Below are 20642 nucleotides of genomic sequence, written 5' to 3' on the forward strand. Positions count from 1 at the left end.
ATAGTTGTCATCCTCCGTCTGAGGCTGAGGGCTGTGCAGTCCTGGTGATGCATGACATAAAGGTCTAAGCAGCTGTCTGGTCCATCTCTTTCTCATCTTGACCTCAGCCCCTCTGCTCTAGCAATCCAGATGCAATCAGTCTGGCACTTTCAAATATTTATGAATCATTGGATTTTTTTTTGAGGTTTGAAGTTGTAGCTTTCATGGAATTTGGTTTGATTAGCTGGAAAGTCAATATTTTCAGTGTGCTGTCTGAGCTGCATTAATTCCAGCCCAGGCAGCAGCAGTAACAGCACTGCAGTGCTAATGGCTCTCTGCCTGCAACAACTGGTGTTTAGGTAGTCTGGGATGAGCTTGGAGCATGTGGAGGAGCCTTGGAGAGAAGATAAAGCAATCCAGCTCATGGTGCAAATTGGCAGAGGCAGGTAAGGAGAAGGCCTACAGTGATGTTTGGGAATCTGCAAGATGAGACATTGAGGCTGCCTTTCTTTGCATGTCATCTTTTCCAGCACATCCGAACAAGGTGGATTGATCGTTACCAGAATTCCTATTAACTTGTCTTTTTATTTTTTTAAAGAGTACAGCACCTTCAGCAGAGTGAATCAGAACCTCGTGGGACCAGACCTTTATCTTCTTGGCGGATGCAACTATCAATTGATAGGTGAGCAGAGTTATCCTTGTCTTTACAGATGAGGTAGGTAAGCCATAGGGGAATTGTATGATCTCAGCAGAGGCACAAACACGATCCTCTATTCCGTCACTTTATGCCATGACAGTCATTGCCTGAACAGGAGAGCCCACCTCTCCTGTTCACATCTTTCATATTTGTCCTGTTCCAAATGAATTGAACAACTTCCATGCTAATTTGAGATGGATGAACATGCTGACCAAGAGCATGTAAGTTCTCTTCTGTTCGTGTAGGCTGCAGACAGCTTCCTGTGCTCTCAGGGTGTATAGCTGAGCATCTCTGAGTCATGCATTACAGTGAATGTGTCTGCATCTACCAGGGTTTGGATATTTCAGTGTCTTCCTAGGCACTAAGTGCCTGCAGCGGAGTGTCATGTTCCAAGGTAATTCCTTCACATCCACGCCGTGGTGTATTTCTGTCAGATTAGGTAGCCCTAAGATGCCCAGCTGTTTGCACCAGGAAATGTTTATGAGAACTTGTGTGCAACAGGGACTGAGGAGGCTGGCTGCTGTGTGTGGATGAGAGCCCTTGTGTGAGGCGCAGTGGTGCTCTGTGATGATCGAGTGTGCTGTGGCTAGCACTCCATCCTGGAGGGCAGTCTTAGCTCTGCCAATGAGGCTATGGGGAAATGAGGGCCAAGGCCTTGAGCCTGCTTTCTGCTGGCTCTCTCCATCAGGAGCCTGCTGTGGTGGTGCTAACAGGATTACTGAGTGCTCAGGAATGCAGAGGGTGTTTCAGCTGGAGCCTGCTGCAGGCTTCAAGGTAAGGCCTGTCATATTGCTGCAGTCAAGCTGGGAGCTGATGAAAGGCGTGAATAACTGAGGTGCTAGTGCTGCTCACAGGCTGGGGTGATCTGAGATCCTGGCCTTAATAGAAAGTGTTGATAACAGGTTCTCTGACATGGTAGCTTAAAGGCAACAAGGGATGCGTAAGCTAAAGACTGAACTGACTGTGCCAATAGCATCACAAACTGCTGGCTTCCAGCACTCAAAATGCAATTTTTGTGGTGAATTTACTTAGCTTATAACTTGTAATCTGCCTCCACCAGGTGCGTTACCTGTGAGCTGATCTTCACTAAGATCTAGGACACCCTTTTGGCATGGGCATCCACATGGATGACAAGTGATGGCAATCCTGTTTCAAACTTCGTGGTCTTTCTGGTACTGTTACGTGTGCAGTAGTAATGATCAAACTGCTGAAGGAGGAGATGCAGTGGCAGGCTGCAGAGCCTCACTTGAATGATACGAGGCTGTCCGATGCTGTAAGTCGCCTTAGCCTGCAGGGTGTGTGCAGAGAGACATGCATCAGCCCATCCTTCAGGAGAGAAATCACAGTAAGTACTGGTAAGAGATGACAGACCCTCGTGGATCTATGCTGATCATAGAGGTGCTGATGCCTTGGTTTTATGGCTTGGTCTTGTTCCAGTCTTTTATGGTGGCTAATAAATAAAAGCCAGTTCATCTATTTGCTTTGTCTCCTCCTGTGACCTGTCTTTAAAATTGGTCAAGTTCCTGATGTGTAGATTGTCTTACCCTTTGCAATGAGGAGACCTGCTCTGGGGTGACCCTGAGTCACGCTAATTTCAGCTGCGATGCTTTATTTCTGACTTTATTCTGGAGGGACAAGACTGTATTCAATCATGCTCCATGGGGTGCTAAAAGCCCATGGTCTGGGTGATGCTCTGTGTAATCTGCCTTGTCAATACCCACTGCTCACGTCCACAGCAGTGAAGGGAGTTTTGCCAGATGACTGGATGCTTCTGAACCTGAAGTGCAATGCTGACTCCTTCCCCAGCCTGCCTCTCCTCCTTTCATTTCAAGCATCTGCTTCCCATTCAGGGTTCTTGGAGAGCTTCGCAAATGTGTCATACCCTAGGAGATGCGCACACAGGGAATATGGTGAAGGTTTCCCTTGTTACGTGTGAGGGAAGTGCCCTCCTAGGAAGGAAGCTGTGGGGGACTGCCATCTAGTCCTCTGCCTTTGCTGTCGGATCGTGTTCCCATTAGTCACCTCTGCAGGAGCCAAATCAATCCATTGCCACTTCTCAGTCTTCCCTGAAATAGGCTGCTGAAAGCAGCTCTTCTGAGGAAAACAAATGCCACTTACTTGGAAGCTCTGTTTTCTTATTCTGGCAGTGAATTAACTCACCTGGAACATCGGGGTTCCTGGGGCTGCAAGGTCTTGTTCCCAGCTCCCTCTTAGATGGACGAAATGCGTGGTCAGAGCAGCTGAGACCAGAGGGGAATGCTCAAAGGTTATGTGGAGGGTGGCTGCAAGCGTCTCTTCCCTGTAGGCTAGAAATTCAGCTCATTGCAGGGCCTTGGCCATGGCTTTCCGGAAAGCGCCATGCCTGGAAGTTCTGGGTCATTATTTTTGCAAGGGATTTGTGCTTTGTTTTGCTTCCAGTGGCAAGGTTGATTGGAGATCAGAAGTCCTGGTCATGCAGTGAGTACAGGTTAAAATGGTGAGAGAAGTAGTGGGGGAGAGGGGGATTACCTGGCAGCTGGCTATGGACAGGGCTTTGGGCAGCTGGGACAACATCACAAAATGTGTATGGCGTGCACAGCAGTCAGACCTAGTATGTGCTTAGCTGTCATCGTTATGTGATGTGCTGCTGGTGTAGGGAACACCTTCCCTGCTGAAAGCAGCTCTCAGAAGAGGTGGAGAATATGTCAGCTGCAATGAGGTGACAGTGATGCAGTAGATAAAGAGCAGCCCGGGAGTGGGAATTCATGTCCTTTAGATCCTGTTCAGGGCCCTTTGAACTTGGTATTGATTCTGTTTGCAGGCTGCTTGGGGAGGAATGCCCTGGGTACATCCCTGCCTAACACAACGTGCTGACACTTTGCTTCGACCCTAGACACTACTCTCATCAGGTCAAGAACAAGAGGTGCTTAGACCACTTGTGGCATCAATAGCTCTTGATGTGCAAGGTTAGTGAAGCAAGAGTCCCTGAAAACTTGTTTTCTTGTTCTTGGGCAGCTGGTTATTCCTGCTTGAGGGAAAAAACTGGCCTTTGTGTCTGCCTGAAAATAGGATGAAATTCAGACCATTCCTCCAAGCTATCAAGATCTTATCAGTCTAAGCCTGTCTCCTGAAAGTACCTTAAGTCCTTCCCACCTTCATGTCACCTGCAAATTTAATAAGTTTTCTTTTGCTCCATCATCCTGGTCAGTAGTGAAACCCTGGACAGAGCTAGGCTATGACAGACTCCTATGAAATCCTGTTCATCAGCAGGTTCTTCCTTTGTGTTAGAGGACACTGCTGGTATCAGCCCTCTGCATGTGGCTATCTGAGCAGTTTTATACCTGTCCTGTCATAGTTTCTCTTCAGACCATATTTCCCTAGCTCATGGGAATGGCAGGTAAGGCAGTGTGAAAAGCCTTCCTACAGCTGAGATGTTTGACAGGTAGTGCTCTCTGTGCCAAAAGCCTGTTACCCTGTTATAGGAAGAAGATAGATTGGCTTGATGTGATTTGCTCGTGACAAATCCATATTGGCTGCAACTCATCTCCTTGTTATCTCATTGATTTCTTTGGAGGGCTTGGAAATGGGTCCTTGGGGAACAGGGCAATGTGCAGGGGAACACGAGCTTCCTATCATACTGGCAATGGCCAGCAATCCCTTGTGAAGTGCCTCTCTCCTGTTTCCCAAGCTGTTTGTTGCTTCCTAGCACCAAAATGGCACTGGGGTGGTTATCTGTATGCCCTTGATGTGGTTTTGTCACACCCTAGTGGCTACATAGCATGGTGGTCATGGACGCAGTGCTGCTGCAGGCTTCAGGGGACTTGCTTTTGGTATTCTCCTGGAAGCTCTGGTCCTGTCATGCAGTGGCCTGGGATTCAGTCCCTCCTTGCTTGCAGCATGCCTGGCTATCTCCTTGCAGGCACTGACAGCTCACATCCCAGCTCTTCACACCACCCCTCTGTTCAGCAGCCCTTGGTGTGTTGGCCTGCTGCACCAAGTGGAGGGTGAGCTTGTTTGTGCTTCTCTAGCACCCATTCTCTTCTCCTGTTTTAGAAAGGATGATGCTGCTCTCCCATTAAGAGGCTTGGCTGTGAAAAGGCAGGATGAGATGCCATTTACCTAGTTCTGGTCCTGTGAGCTCACAGTGAAGATGTGAGTTGTCTTCTGGCACTGCAGTGATGATGCCAGCACAAATGGCCTCGTGGAGTCAGCACCAGTTCCTGCCCACTGGGAGGCTTGGCTAAAATTATTTACTCCTGGGGCTGCTTTGGGATCGGTAGTGTTCAACATCTTCATGGGTCTTAGGGTCAGCACCTGGCTAACAGTACAGCATACAGACCCCAAAGCTGGGGCAGAGGGAATTTGTGACACCTGTGCTGTGGGCTTGAGGCTGTGTGGATTTGGGCTTGGTCCTGTTCCCTCCTGCCTTAGGAAATGGGAGGAGGGCTGTTACCCCATCCCAAACAAAGCATATTGTGCTGTGGGTGCGAGCTGAGCCACGCTGACTCACTGGTGGGTACAAGCACTGTCACAAGCTCCTTGGTGGCTGTTTCTTTTTTAGAGCTCCCTGAGCTCTGGGGGGTGATGAAAGCTGCTGCTTTGCAGTGTTTGGGTTATGGGCACCAAAGGAGGCTCTCATGGCTCAGTTGTGAGACCACTTGTGCACTCTCAGTAATCTGAAATTGTAGGGCTGCTGATGTCAGTGCTAGCACTGAGATGCCCCTTTGGGAATGTTGTGCAGGTGGAAACCTTTTTCCTTGTCATGAGGCAAAGCAGGGGATGGTACAGTGAACTATGCTCAGGTCTCCTGGTTACTTGTCCCATTCCCTTCCTGCTGGAGAATGCTCTGATACACTGGGAGTAGGCTTCTGCTCCCTAGGCAGCTGTCTGGGAGCTTGTGTTTGGGCTGACAGGGAGCTGAAGCTCCTTGGACTTACAAAATCCAGAAATAACCGGAGCTGTGAAAAGTCTGCTTCAAATTCCCATCCACCAATCAGAAGAAAATTGCTGAGTTTGTGCCCTTTCCCTTACAGAAGCAGTGAGCATGTTTTCTGCTTACAGATGTTCACGAAGTCAATGCTGCTGCGATCCCATGTCTTCCTTGCAGAGCTTTTATCTCACCTTTGTCTTGTGCAAGGGATGTAGCTGAATTCTGATTTCCCACTAATGGGACTCTTGTGCCCTTGCACTTGCCCTCCTCCTCCTCTCACTTTGATCATGCTATCTTTAAATATCCTTCTCCAAAGTGTCTGAGTAGCATCTGGAGTGGATGGAAGAGAATATATTTGAACCGGAAAGTTAAATACAGGCTTCTCTCAATGGTCTCTCTACTTGTTCACAACATGCATCTGTCAATTCTCATGTGCTCCTGGGTGAGATTGCCACAGAGGAGATCTGCTGAAGGTTCGAGGGGTTGAACTTGCTGCCTGGTGCTGGCTCAGGACTGTTGTGGGGAGAGGCTGGGGGGCATGAGGACACTGTCAGATGACAGCTGATGAGTGGTACCTGGTGGTGGCTGTGCAGCCAAACAGCCAGTGTCAGAGATCTGCCATACTCATCAGGCTGTGTTTGACTGAGCTGGGCTTCTTCAGGTCATGAAAAAGCCCAGAGATGTGCACAGCTAGCTTTGTCATAAGGGTGTTTGATAGCAGGAGGTGTGCTGAGAAGCCAGCTGATCCTTGTCTTGGAGCTGGAATTGACTGTATCCGGGGCACGGGGAGCAGCAGGATGGGAGGGAAGGTGATTCTGTTTTTTAGAGCTTCAGAAATGCAAATCAAACCCAGGGCAAAACATCTGGGCTGTCCTTGTTTGGTTTATACTCTTTACCTGTGTCTCTGATCAGAAGCAGATCCTGTTCTTCATTCAGCTGGAAACTTAAGATACTGGTCAGTCTAAAGCAGTCTTGGACTCCTTTCCATAAAGGTGGCACTGGTGGTTGATTTCCCCTGGAGATGACCGTGTGTGTGTGGGAGAGGTCTTGCAGTCTTGCTGCATGGTGCTCAAAGTAAATGCCAGCAGCTTCAGATCCATGGGGGCAAACCAGGCCTTTTGTTGGAGGCTTGGTTCCTGGGCTTGCTCTGCTGACATGCTCTTGGTTTTCCTCTCCTCCTTAGCCACCGGAGGGCAGGCAGGAATCCTGTAATTACCAGCCTCTGGGGAAGAAAAACACTGGAATAATTAAAAAGCAATTAATGCTTGCACTGCTGGATCTGCTGTGGCCTTGCTCTTTCCAGTTGCATTCTCTGCTTCTGGTCCCCTTGCCACCTACTTGACTTTGTGGATTTTTCTTTATCATTTGCTTTTCATTTTCATTTGAGCTAGCTGTGAGAGCTGAAGTTAAAGTTCAGATTAAGTTGCAGCTGAGATCTGCTTTGCTGGGGAGATTACGGAGCTGGCTGTGATGTGTTAGCTGCCTGATAGGGTGAGCAAAGCAAAGGCTTTAGCAGGCTGTGACCAGACAGAAGCCTCTGCTTCCTAGGGCTGGAAACGCCACCGTGGGGCCAGATGCTCCTAGGCTCAGGACAGCAGTGGCGTAACCCCTCTAACTTCCATCGTGAAACTGGTTGATCCAACCTAAACAGGAGAGCCTTGGTGAGCTGGAGCTCATGGACCAGCCCTGTAAAGCTGTCAGCTCTGGTGGAGTTCTAGGCAGCAGCTGGAGAAGAGCAAAGCCTGATGCCAATGGTGCATTTTGGTCTGTTGCAGGTCCTGAGTGTAGTAGAGAGAAAAATTGGAGCTTTGAGATATATCTCAGCTTTTTCAATTGCTTGGGTGAGCTCAATTTCTGTAATTACTTCCTCCAGGAAGCTCCCTGGCCGTGTCTGTTGTGCATGTCGAGGAGATGCATCACCTAAGGATTAAAATGCTGTGAGGTGGGAAGCAAAACAGGCCAGGGCCAGAAGCTGCTGTGGATGGAGAGGTAGGGCACCAGTGAATGTTGTGCGTGCAGTAGGGCTAGTCAGAATACACAGACCATGCTGAGTTCAAATAACTGATGCTGAGTGGCTGCTTCTTCCACACTGTCAAAAGTATCCCAGTTTTTCGTTGAACCCAAGAAATGCAACTGCAGTTGCCTAGCACAGGTGTGGATGACTGTCCTTCCTCAGTACCCTGGTAGGAGCTGCAGCACTTTTACTAACCTGATATTTTAAGGGTCTTTACAGAGTAAATTGCTTTCATTGCTTTATCTGTAGCTGCGTAGCTGGGCTTTAAACCAGTGGGTAAAACCAGGTTCAGGGTAACCTGCTCCTTCCAGCAACTGAGTATGAGCTGTCCCTGTGTACATGTTCTTTCAAGGTGGAAGGTCCAGCCTGGTTGTCTGTGATTGAGTGAATGTTTTGAGCAGTTTTCTGATGGCACCATTTCCCAAAGTGTGCTCTCAAAGGTGGGATGCACCGCTCCCCCAGGAGGGAAGGACCTTCTTGCTAGGATTGGGAGGAGGCTTTCTTGAATGCACTGACCAGAGCTGCAAAAGCCATTTGTGTGTGTAATTCCGCCAGACCTTTCTCTTACCCTCAGCTGCCTGCACTTTGTCCTGCTCTGGACTGGACCCAGTGCTCCATTTTACAGCTGCAGCATCCCTCACCATCATGCCACAGCACTGGGACTGTGTTGTGGCTGCAGTATAACAAAAGCACATGGTAGCACAGCGATGCTGTTCCTTCACCCTGCCCCTCGTAATCATGGCAGCCTGCTGCCAGGTGCTGCTGGCATCCTCCCCTCCAAGCCCTGCTGATGGCATATCAGTCTCTATCCTGCTACCTCCAGGATTTTCTCCTCCTCACTCTCATTTCCCTGTGTTTCTTCAGGAGAATTTCAACCAAGTCTGTTGTTGCTGGAAGGGCTGCCATGTTCAGAACTGTAATATCCCCACCTGCTCCGAGCTCCCTGTGTCACAGGCACAGCCTCCCTTGCTGTGTGCTTTCAGCTGCAGGACACACAGCAGAAATACTGCACAGGTTAGCAGGGGGCAAGGTGATCTCTAAAGGCATCTGTGTTGTTGAGATAGTGCTTATCTGCTGGGAGAGAGGGAAGGAGCGAGCAGGCCTGACCTCCAGAGCACGAATGAGACTAAAACCTCATGGCTGAATCTCTCATCTGATCTATCAGATCTCCCTCCACCTATAAAAAAAAACATGAAAAATCAGTAAATATGATAGCGAGGTACTAGAAAATGCTCAGATGAAAGGTGCGCTAGTAATGGAGAGCGGTAAGAGGGGACTGTGGTACTGGCAGCCCTGAAGGATGTTATAAATTGGGTCCTGCGTGATGCTGAGCCACTGCCGCAGCATATGGCAACCAGTGTGGGTTGTAAAGTCTGAGCCCTTCGCTGGGTGCCTACTGCCACCCAAAATGGCTCAGAGCCATCTGCCGTGCCTACCCCTCCTCCCACCTCCTGCTGTAGTCATGGCCTGAGCATGTATTTCCTGCTCAGAGCCTTCGTAAAGTGATTGCGTCCTTCTCTTAGGGTGCAGGAGAGTTTGGAAAGCTGTAAAACCAAATGTTTCATGTGAGCCTTCATGTCAGCAGCATGTTAATGTGTTGGAAATGTTACAGATGCTTCCTGCCCTCCTCATTTGTTTGGTCCCTCCTGAAAGGTGTCAGGGATGCTGAAAAGTAGCAGTCCTGAGAGTTCGTGTCCAGGCTGAAATTCTCTAAAACAACGGACAGCGAATGTTTGTTTAAAATTCCCTTCCACCTAATCTTCACAGATGCTAGTAAGATAAGATTTTTGCAGGGTTACTCAGCAACGAAAAAATATTTGGGTCAAGTTGAGCTGTTTACATTCATCGTGGTTTATCCATCTTGTGGGGAATGAAACTGTTTCTGAAGTTTTTCCCCTTCATTTTATTTTTATCTCTGTGCTTTGTATAAAAGTCTTCCGTGTGAATCATGGATATTATCATTCCAGTCATGATGAAGGCCTTGTGACATCTCCTTGCTGTGGTGGTACATCAGGATGAGTAAGCTGGTCTGGTGCAGTAAAGCCCAGCTTGGTGTCTCTCTGCTGTGCTTCCTTGGCTTTCTGGTTCTGAGCACGGTGCCCCGGTTTGTGAACTGCTGATGGAAATTGCAGTAAGTTTAAGCTCTGTCTTTTAATGAGATGCCCGGTAGCCCCAGGTTTCACACATGGTTCTCCAGTCTGCATGTGAAAATCCTCTCAGGAGAGCAGACCTGCTCTCCACACTCACATTACGCTTTCATGAACTTGGTCTCTTTCTGAGCCTAAGCGAAGGTGCAAATAACAAAATGACTTTCAAAAGTCAGTCTCTGCGTTGTATGATCGCGAAGTCCTGATAAAAAGTTGGGGAAAGATTGGCTGTGCTGGTCTTGTGAGAAGCTGAGGTGGGCACCGTGTCTGTGGGGGATGAGTCCTTAAAAAGAAACAGCCCTAGCTGACTGGTGATTGTCCTCCAGCTTCAGAGGAACACCTTGTGCTTGCTTTCTGATTTGTGGCCTGTGCCCTGGGGACTTGATTGGTCTTGTTGAATTAAAATGTTGGGCTATGGCAAGTTGGAAATGATCAGTCATGGCTGGAGGAGGCCATCCTATCTGTCAGCCTGCTGTGCCCACTGGTCGGGGGAAGCTCTCTGTCCCTGGGCCTCCCTGGAAGTGGAAAGCATAGAGAAAGCATCCTGAAGGCACTGGAGAGGGTGCTGCACCAGCTCCAAGGGCTGCCTGCATAACCAAAGACCTTAGCTGTCGCTAAAGCTGGTGGATGTTGCCCCAGCACCCAGGGGGCTGCCTCGTGCGGGGCTCCCGGTGCTGCCACGGGGCCTTGGCAAGGTGAGGACGGCTCCGAGCACTGCGGGCTGCTGCAGGAGGCGAGAAGCGTGCTGCAGGCACACGAATGAAAAGTAGGTCAGCGGTGGGGAGCAGGTCTCGGTGGGCATTAGCATGCTTGCATGTGTCTGGCAAAGTCGGGGAATGAAAAAAAAAAAACACTTTTTTAATCCTCTCCTTTCTCATGTGTGCTGTGGAAGGAAGGAGGGGTCTTCAGGGACAGCAGGCCAGATTCTTCTCTGGAGCAAATCTTTGTAGCTCTGCTGATTTAGTTGGCACTTCCCTGATTAATACCAGTGGAGAAACCAGGCTGGAGTGTTTTGTATGCTTGTAAATAATTGAAGACCATGTGAATACAATGATGTAAGAGAGGATGAGAATAAAGCGGAGACCCCCCCCCAAAAAAAAGGGGGGGGTTCAATGAAGCTTTTATGTGGAAACACATTGGTGTCTTGGCTGCGAGGCACTATGGTCGAGTGTGAGGTTTTTCATCGTAATTACAAGAACCAGAGCTGGAGAGCTGTTGAAACTGCGAAAAATGGCAAGCGCGTGTCAGATGGGGAGAGGGAGGCTGCTGCCAGCTGTTTCCCCCTCCCTGCTGCCTGACAAAGTTTGATAAATATGCATTATTTTTTTTAATACTAAAAAAGAGGCCTTGTTCTGGGGAGGTGCTAAATTGACAAACCTGGAGATGAAGGCCTTCGTTATCTGGGGTGAAGTGGTGACAGCACAAGCCTCCCTCACGTGCTGAGGGACCCAGTCAATGCTGCACCACTTCACTGAGCGCCAAGAGATGCAACTCGTGGCCAAAATCGCTCCTTCTGAAAGATGGCTTTTGATGGCAGGGGCTGGTGTTTGTAGCTGGGGTTGTCCTGTCCTTCCCCTAACCTGGGCATGCGTCAGGGGTTCCTAAAAATGTGTGAGGAATGGGGCTGCCTCCACTGCCTTTCCTGCTCGCCTGTGTAATGTGGCTGACAGCTGCAACCGCCACTTACAGGGAGGTGCGAGGGTAGGAAATAATTTGATGTATTTCAACCTGTCTGCTTGTGTGATTTAGGGACAAGAAATGAGCTGAGCTGGTGCCCTGAGACCTGGCAGCTGCCCGTGGCCATCCCAGGGAGTGCAGACAGAGGGCCGCTGATACCTGGGCATGAGCTTCAAAGCCTGGAGGCTTCCCTGAAGCTTCTTCGGGAGGAGATGGAGCCCTGAGACCTGGGAGTGGGCCTGCGGGTCATGTAGGAGGCTCCTACAGCTTGTTGTTATGCACGAGCTGGTCACCGGTGGAGAGGGGCTGTCCGTGTTGCACCTCCTCAGAAACAGGGAAGAGCAAAATGTGAATACTTGGAGGGACTTAATATTCCTTTCAGAGATTAATGCCCGAGTTCCAGAAAGCTTCAGGTTTGGTTAGAGCCCGTGGGTGGTTGTTTTTTCTCCATCATGGGAAGAAATTAATGTCCCTAATTTCTTGTCCACCTCCTGAGATGCTGAGCGGGATGGAGATGGAGGCAGCTGTGCAGCCCCAGGAGCTGCTGCTGCTCTTTGTGCTCGTGAGCACAGAAGCTGGCTCTGCCCGCTTGCAGGAGCAGCTGCCATTTTGTGTCTCGTTCCAGTTCGGCTGTGCAGTGAATTGCTGTGCTTAGCCTCTTGGGGAGGCTTTATATTCGTTGTTCTCTTCTTTGTCCCTGTTGTTCGTGTGAAATAAAAGTCAAATGCCCATTTTGCTCTGGGTGTGGGACAATGTAACAGTGGCTGCAGGTGCCCTCCATTTCTTGGACTGTGGGCATGATTCAACATGTCATTTTTATCTAGGGCTTGGACTCTTCTTGCTGTAATATTTATCAGTTAGCAATTTGCTGCCCTGCAGATCCCTTCCTGCTGCAAGATGCTCTGTGTGCTGCCAGGTCTTGGCTCTGCCGGTCCCTGGTGGGGGCAGCCTGCATGGCACAGGGATGGAGAGGCAGGAGCGTTGGCAGTCAAGGTGAGGATGTGCTGGGTGGCAGACACAGCCCAAGCTTGCAGGGATGGATGCCTGAGGGCTGCCAAGGGGGATGGCAGGAGCAGGAGGGCTGTGCCTCTGAGGGCAGAGCAGAGCCTCAGGCAGGGTCTAGTTGGGTTCTGCTGGGGGTGAAGGTTTGCCTGTGTTTTGGGGTGAGGTGACAACACTGCCACTGCTGCACCCACCCTGTAACAAAACAGTGGGTATGGAGAATGCCCTGTAAAACAGCAGCGCTGTCCCATGTGGGCAAATAGCAGGAACACACATTTGGGGGAGCCTGCGGGTGGGGGCTGCGATGCCCTCCCACCTGGGCAGAGGTGCTGTGTCTGAGCACTTGCTTCAGGAAGAAAATGAGAACTGGTGGGGAAATGTCAACCAGCAATTGTTAGAGAACATGATGCTGGAAAAACTTCAACACTCGCCCCACAAACTCATTCCAAAATATATATTAAAGGTTGCCCAGGGAACCTTAATACTTTCAGCAGTGTGACCTTGAGAATCGCCTACAGAGCAAGAAGCTTGCAGGCAATCTCTGCTGCTGGCCACAAATGGTGCCTGCCCTGAGGAACGCCCTTCATTCCTCACCTTGGTTTCACTTGAATGTGGCTGCTTTCGCCTGAGTTTCAACTGACACCAGGTTTGGTTCACAGACTTAGTGCCACTTATGAGGGGTGGTCTGCTGAGGCACCTGCACAGCACTGAAATGTTTGTTTCATAAGCATCCACCAGGGAAACTGAATTTCAAAAACAAGCCAGCCCTGGGGGAGTACTCCTGAAAGGACATCTGAAGCAAGTGTTGAGCTCTCTGAAAGGCTTTTTTTATTTATTTTATTGCACTGAGACCTAGGGTGCAAAGCTGACCGTTGCAAGAGCAGCTGTGTTCGTGTGAAGGGAACAGCTAGTCCCTGGGCCAAAGGTTTGCAATCTAATTTAAATACATGAAAATGGAATTGGGTAACTAAATCATCCCGTACCATTCCTCAAACGAGCAAAGACCTGACTTCTTTCTAGGGATTGAAGCAAAGTAGCAGCAGCCTTTCTGCAACTGAAGTACTGGCATTAGGACGTTGCCTGTGGGGAGGGAGCAAAGCAGCATAAAAAATGCTAAAATAACAAGACAATCACAAGTTGCAAACCCTTTGTCACATGTTTACATTCACCTCAAGCTTCCCTGAGGCTTGCTGTAGTCCGTAAGCTCCCACGGGACATGTCAGGCTCATTGAGCTGTCACTGGCCAGGGCTAGGGATGTGAGGTAGGAGATGAGGGTCTGGCAAGTGGATCCACACAGCCCATTGCTGGCCATAAAAGTGCCATGGGTGGCCAGAAGAGTCAGGGCTCTGTCTCCTCGTGCACCTGTTCACCTGGGTTGTGGCAGCCAGTAAGACACAGCTCGTGCTGCTGAGAGCGCTGGTGGAAAGGGTTTGAAGCTGCAGGAGGAAGGCAAAGCTGTTGCTGAAGTAAGCCCCAAATGCTCAAGTGGTGCCTTTTTTCCTGCCTGAGTGTTTCATGGGCACTTGTAAGAGCACTATTTTAGAAAGTGAGATCTCTAATCTATTATTCATCCAGGAAAAATCATTTCAGAGTAAAATAAAATATTTCCTTTCCCAACCTCATTCTTAATATACTTTCTTCTCCTTTCTCTCTCTCCAACCTTCCCTCCACCCTGCAGGGCTCCGGGGAATGGTATGTATGAAATTATTTTGTAAAATCCAATAAAAATTTTAATCAGGTCAACATCATTACAAGAGAGGAAAGTGATGGAGCTTTTCTGATGGGGGGGGGGGAAGTGAAGTGAAAAGCAAGGTAAACATGCAGTTGTAGAAAAAGAGAGAGCTCTGTGCCTGGACTCCACATGGTTCCTCCTTCCCTCTCATCTCCACGGAGTGCTGTCTCGCTTTCATCCAGACATGCACCAAATGCATGGCTGTTCACTGTCTTGCACGCAGCCTCAGCCTATTGTGCACACACCAAATGTGCTGCAGAGGATGGAGATGCATCTTTGGGGATGCAGGCAAAACTCTCTGTTTGGCTAACAACCCTTAGGAGAATATCTGCCTCTGCTTGTGGCTCTTTTTCTGGTCTGTCCCAAATTGCCTCTAACCCTGAAGGTTTCCCCCTTACAGAGCCCTAGTCCCATATGTTTCAGTATTGTCTCTACGCCGTGGTTACTAAATCAGAGAGGCCTGCTAGTTATGCAGCAGCTCCTCTTTTTAATCCTTGTCTGTCTGATTACCATGGAGGGGAATAAAAAGCCCTGGCAACACATGGTCATGCTCGGAGGATTTGCATAGTATATTAAGGTTTGCTAAGATCTCATTCCTGTCCTGACATTTACAGAAACTGTGGCTGGTGAGGCTCCTTTCCATCTTCCCTCTTTCAGATTAAATGTGAACTTCTAAATCTGCCACGAGGAGCGAGGGGAGGGCTGGGGAATGCAGCTGTCTTGCGCTGACCTCGCCTCATTACCGCCATAGGGAACGTGGAGCTGGGCCAGCGACAGGAGTGATGGATGTCCGTGTGGGTCAAAACCCTCGTGGGAGGGGAGCTGGCGTGCCAGGCTATGAAAGTAAGATGCTGTTGGCTCCATGGGATTTGCAAAATCCTCCACAAATGAGGCAATTAATGCTTGGAATAATGTCACCACCACTTTTGTTGAGGGCGGGCGGGAGGGGCTGGCTGCCTGTTGCACCTTTCCATGCTGAGGTCAAGGCAGTGACTGGGGAAGGCAATGCCAGCTCGGGAGATGAGCACTGTGCTCTCAGGACCTGCTCTACACAGTGGGAAAAGGAACCCCAAGAGAGATCCAGCAGCTGGTGGAGATGCTCATTTCTGCACGGATACGACTTCTGTAGGGTTTGCTGCTTCTCCCAGGGAAGCAGAGACCCATGGAGCAGCTGTGGGTCTTTGTGCTTTTTTTCCTGGGCTGGGATAGGGAGGTGACAGGTTTGGTGTGCGCTGTAGTTCATCACCTCAAACGCGTCCGTCACTTCCCCACTACAGTCATGCTTTTCCTGCCATCCTGCAGCAGGTAGGGGCAAGGCAGGGCACTGTCATTTGGGCAGCAGCTGGGGCCGGGCTCAGCTGTCCTGTTGGTGCTGGAGCACCTCTGCCTGGTGGAGACCCATGTAGCTCCCAGGAGCATGTTAAAGGCTGGGCTGGGAACATGCAGCTTGGCCTATGGGCTGGAGCCTCCCCTCTCTGCTGGCAGACAGGCTAAAATAGGAGTCGAAAGGCTCAGTGCTCCTGGAAAGAAAAATAAACTCCCAGGCAAGTGCCAAGTGCAGCAACCATTTTGGCACGAGTACCATCCCGCAGGGAACGGGGATGACAGTCTCAGGGTTGATGGGAACATCCATAAGTGGAAGCAGCCCCAGCCCAGGTTGTCTGCTTCTACAGCCCCTGGCAGCAGACAGGCGCTGGCTGTGTGGCCGGAGGCACCCTGCCCACAGCGAGCACCTCGCCTCCTCCCCATGATGTCTCTTTGCCACTCCCTGAGTGTAAGCGCACGCACATCCTACAGCTCTGACGTTATTCTCCTCTGGGTGGTGTGAAAGGACTCAAAAATGTCCATGTTAGGGTTTTTATATTTTGGGAGTCGGATAGAAAATCTCTTCATGGTCAGTGATGAGCAGCTTATGGGAAACATGAACAACACTTCTAGGAATTCCTCTTATTGCTGCCTGTGTTTAAAATCTAAAGTTAGAAGGAGAAGGGGTGAAAAAATAAAGTTTGGTAGGCTGAATTCCAGTCGAGTGCTGAGACAGTCTGTGCAGCTCTGTATGGCTGCAGAGCTCAGAGTGTACAAGTGGGCTTGGGCAGTCTGGCTGGGTGTAGATCTGATTCGGAGCAAGCTCCTGCTCCCCTGCCAAGAAGCTGCTTGATATTCTCAAAGGGGTCAGTCTTTCCTGGAGCCCGGAAAGAAGTGGCAAGTGCACCCAGAGGCCAACCTGCCATGGTCATCCCCGTGGGCATCCCTGTGGGGTGCAACCTCTGCTGCTGTTTGCAGAGAGCACCCTGGGGATTTGCTCCCGGGCACCCTGATGGAGCTGGAGGACTTGGTGCCACCCGCAGCCACCACTGCTGTCCTGCTGCAGACAGCCTGCCCGGCATGGCAGCTGTGTCAACGTGGGTACTATGAGATCAGTGCCTGATCCTGGCCGCTGGATGTTTTCCGTAAGCCTTGTGCTGCTGCCTGCAGGGCTCTGCCCAGCCAGGTCTGTTGGCAGAAGCTGTGCCTGAGGCTGGGAAGGGAGAGCTGCAGCTTCCCATGATCAATGGCAAGAGGGACAGATTGCCTGAGCAGGGAATAAATCTTGTGGGCTGGGTGATATAACAAAGCACTTGACCTTTGCCCTGGTGGTTTATTTTGTAATCGGTGCCCAGCGATTGATTTATGGGATAATCAATCTCTCCCTCTCTCCCTTGCTCTGGCCTTGCCGCTGCCCACACTGTGGTCCTTGCTTCTGAGCGATGACTCCGGGTTACAAACGGCACCCAGGGATGTGACCACATGCCCCTGCCCCCTTCTCTCAGAAGGGGCTGCACTATTTACAGCCTTATCTGCCCCATAAGTATTTGTTAGGTAGCTCTCATCCCTCTTGCACGGGCAGTTCTCTCCGCCTTGCCAATTTGCAGTGCTCCTGCCCAGACAGTTGGCTTCCCAGTGCCTCCGTTTTCAAGTCCTGCAACAAGTTGTCCAGAATGAAAGGCTTTCATGCCTCATGATGGATTTGCCTTATGTCAAGTGGGGCTGTGAGCACTCTTGCTCTCCCCAGGGATGCACTGCAGTGGGAAGCTGTGGCCAGAGCAAGGGAGCTTGTGCAGGGGTACAGTTCATCCCCAGGACACGCACGTCTGCTGCATGCTCACGGCATGGCTGCTGAGCTTCAGGGCTTCAGGCAACCACGAGCTGCTCACTAAGACGCGAGTAACCTCCTCTCTGGTGACGATATGCAATTTTTCACTTTCCGTTATTTCCCCTTCATTCTCTTGCACTGGCTTGTGCCTTCCCCATCAGTGCTACCCTGCCTGACAGCTGGATGTGGATGTGGTCAGCTGAGGGGGAAAGGAACCTGGGTGCCTTGGGACGGGGCTAGCACAGGTGGGGGCTGCCTCCTCCTTTGCTGCTGGATAAATCTGTTCTTGCTGGGCCCCGGTTCCCCTGTGCTCCCTGCCTGGGAGGCTGCTGGGAACCCTGCTGCTCCGCTAGCTGCTGTGTCACCAAGGCTGCCTGAGCGATCGATAAGAGACCTTGGAGGGATCTCGTAAATACGATACTACAAGGAGTGAGAAAAGAACAAGTGAGGGAGTTCAGCTCTGGCGGAGAGCAGGTTCATCCGGTCAGAGAGAGCCCGAGGAAGGCGTTTAAGTGCCAGTTCCAGCTGGAGGCAAGCAAATGAGGAAAGGTCTGAATCTCACCAGGCTGTGCTAGGAGGGAGGCACCAGGGCAAGGCCCTAGGTTCCTGGGGGCTCTGGAAACTACTCCCCTGCTTTAATAGCATTAAACCTGGGCCCGGATTTCTATCAGAGGCCCATCCTAGCAGTGCCCTCTTACCAAGACCTACATGTCTCCTACACATCCGTCATGAGGATATGATATCACGCACCTCGCTGTGGGCAGCCATGGTGAAATGGTGGCACCAGGGCTGCTGTCTGCTTTGATGGGGACCCACAGGATGGTCTGAGGGGAAAGAAATGATAGAAAAAAAATGCTCTGAGCAGGAGGCTGCTGGGCAGGCAGAACCCAAACCCCACAGTGCATACGACACAGCTCCACAGCAGGGGGATGGTGTATTTTTGGGGTGATACTGCGTGTGATACAGGGCTGGGTTGACCAGGCTTCAGTCCCAGAGGTCCTTCCTAGTGCCAGCACCTCAGATCCTTTTCTTTCTTGTGGGGATTCTTTCCTTACATCTATTCCAAACTTGCCCTTCTCTTATTTAAGGCCATTCCTTCCTGTAATACATCATCCTTGGTCAGCCTTAAAGGTTGGTGAACCCTGAGGGAAGAACAGAAAGAGTTATAACGTCTGAGGGACTAAAGGTTTGATTTGGATGCAACCACATTTATTCAGCAGCAAATTACATCTTCAATCAAACCAATGCAAATCAGGCTCCCACTTCAGTCTATTTGTTTGGGCTTAGTGAGTGCAAGGGGATTCATTATTTCTTGTTTTTCCTTCCATCCTGCAAAGTCACAGTGCGCATGTACGGAGTTGCACACTCGAGTCTGTAATAACCCTTTTCCCCCCCCCAAGTGTTGTGCTGTAGGGAATAGGTGTGGGATGGTCTCTGGACGTGGGTAACCCCCATGTCCCTCAGGAAAGCAGCAGGGAAGCAGAGGTTTCTGCCAAGGGTGGCACTGTGCAAAGGAGGCAAAGGGCACCTCGGAGCTGCAATTAGAGCTCGGTGAATAATTCAGATTTTCAGTGGGGTGTCTGAAGTAGAACAGCTGAAAACAAATATATCTGGGAGACTGACGGTGATCCCTTTCCCCTCTCACACACCCTGAGGACGAAACAAACCATGAAAATCCATTTTGTTTGTTTGGGGTCATTTCATTTTGCTTCTTTGTGTGTGCTGGCTCATTTCCTGGGTGAAAAGTGTTTGGTTTCAAAAATGGTGAGGAAGAAGACTGTTTTTTTCCTAAAGTTCATATCTGACTTTGACGTGTATGTCTCTGTATGATTTCTGGATATGAAGCCTGAGTTTTGGGGGAGAGGGGGGAAGGTAAATCTCTTTTATGAACAATTTCTCCCACCTTAGTCCCAGTCTGCCCTGGACATCTGCATGTCAGTCCATACCTGACCCTGCTAGGAAGCCTCTGTGAGCCCTTCTACTGCACCTCGTGCCCTACAAGAGGGTTGGGGACCTGTCCATGCCCCACATCATGCCATGGACAGAGCTGTTCCGTGCTGCAGCTGTACTGATTTGGAGCATGCAGGCTCCCGGCATGCAGGGCAGTAATGTGGCCCAGACACGAAAGCAGCAGTCTGATTTCCCCCGGGCAGAGGGAGGCTTCTTCCCTTGTCCTCATCCTTTGTTTCGGGAATGGTTGTGACAGTACTTGCTGAGGAGAACCCACCTGTGAGCTTTTGCCTTTCATCTGCTCCAACGTGGCAAAGCAGTGGGGAGGTGAGCGGGTGCACACCACATCCTGCAGCACTCCTCTGCTGCCCTTTGCACACTGAGGCCCTGATCCTGCACAGGCTTGGACATGGGCTCAATTTTGTGCACTGCCAAGTTCAGTAAAACTTGGCCAGTAAAGCTCACAAAGTCTTTGCAAGGTCTGAACTTAACGGTTGTGAGCCCTTCGAGGCTGGAAGCGTCTTTATGCTGTATGTGTGTTGCATGGGGTTTTGTTCCTGCAGCCTTCTGTTACCCCTGCTTACCAGGTCCAATCTGAATTCCCTGCACAGGGCATTTTGAGCTGGAAAAAGGTCAAAGCACCTCCGAAAAAGGCAAGAAAAATTTCTATGTTGAGGACATTGAGTGGTGAGTGCAGAGGAGGTGCACAGCAGAAATTCCTCTCTTCCTAGAAAGCTGCTATCAGCCTGAATTTTGGTGCCACAAAAACCTTGAAGAATTCGGTGCACCAGCCTTGGATTTTTTTTTTTTTTTGTCTTTTATAACTTTTGAATTGGATCAAAGAGTTTTGTCTTTTTTATGGATCCAGAGTTGTGCACTATGTTATTTGAAAGGGGCATGTGGTCCCTGGCCTTGTGGGTTGCCCAGGTCCCTGGACACATTCCTCTTCACCAGGCACTTTGCTCACTTTAAGCCCAAATTTATCTCTGTCCCAAGCAGTCCAGGAGTTGTTTCACTTAACTTTTATAAATTCTCAGCCCCGTAAATATTTCATTGTAAAACTGAAGTTACGGACAGTGTTGTACTGAGGAAATTGATTCCACTTTATTTCAGGCTGCTCTGTTTGCTGCTGCCCACGTTGTTTTCTGGAGGCGGTGCCCCTTCCTGGTGGGCGGCTGCTGCTGGTGCTGGGATTTCTGAGCCGGTGTTCAGGGCTTTGCCCCTGATGCCTCTCACACGGTTGGCCCACGGGAGGCTTGGCTGACCTTGTGAGGACTGTAGTCACTTTTTGCTTGCTCCATGACTCCCTACCTCTTTCCCCTTCAATCTTTCTCCTTTCCCTTGGCTCTTCCCTTCACAGAAAGGACGACTTTTCGTCCCTTCTACCTTGCACACCGTCAG

The 20642-nt window shown here is 50.2% G+C and overlaps 1 protein-coding gene across 6 annotated transcripts in view; it reads left to right on the plus strand.

The window, feature by feature from the left end:
- The window catches only part of HMG20A (high mobility group 20A), a 165660-nt gene that overhangs the window by 130530 nt on the left and 14488 nt on the right, over positions 1-20642 (plus strand). For all 6 annotated transcript variants that reach the window (XR_005823477.1, XR_005823476.1, XR_005823479.1 and 3 more), the window contains one exon: positions 578-661. The gene's annotated coding sequence lies outside the window, so the exon portion shown is untranslated. The remainder of the gene's footprint in view (positions 1-577; positions 662-20642) is intronic.

The sequence above is a fragment of the Cygnus olor genome, chromosome 11, assembly GCF_009769625.2.
Source record: "Cygnus olor isolate bCygOlo1 chromosome 11, bCygOlo1.pri.v2, whole genome shotgun sequence".
Taxonomy (NCBI): domain Eukaryota; kingdom Metazoa; phylum Chordata; class Aves; order Anseriformes; family Anatidae; genus Cygnus; species Cygnus olor.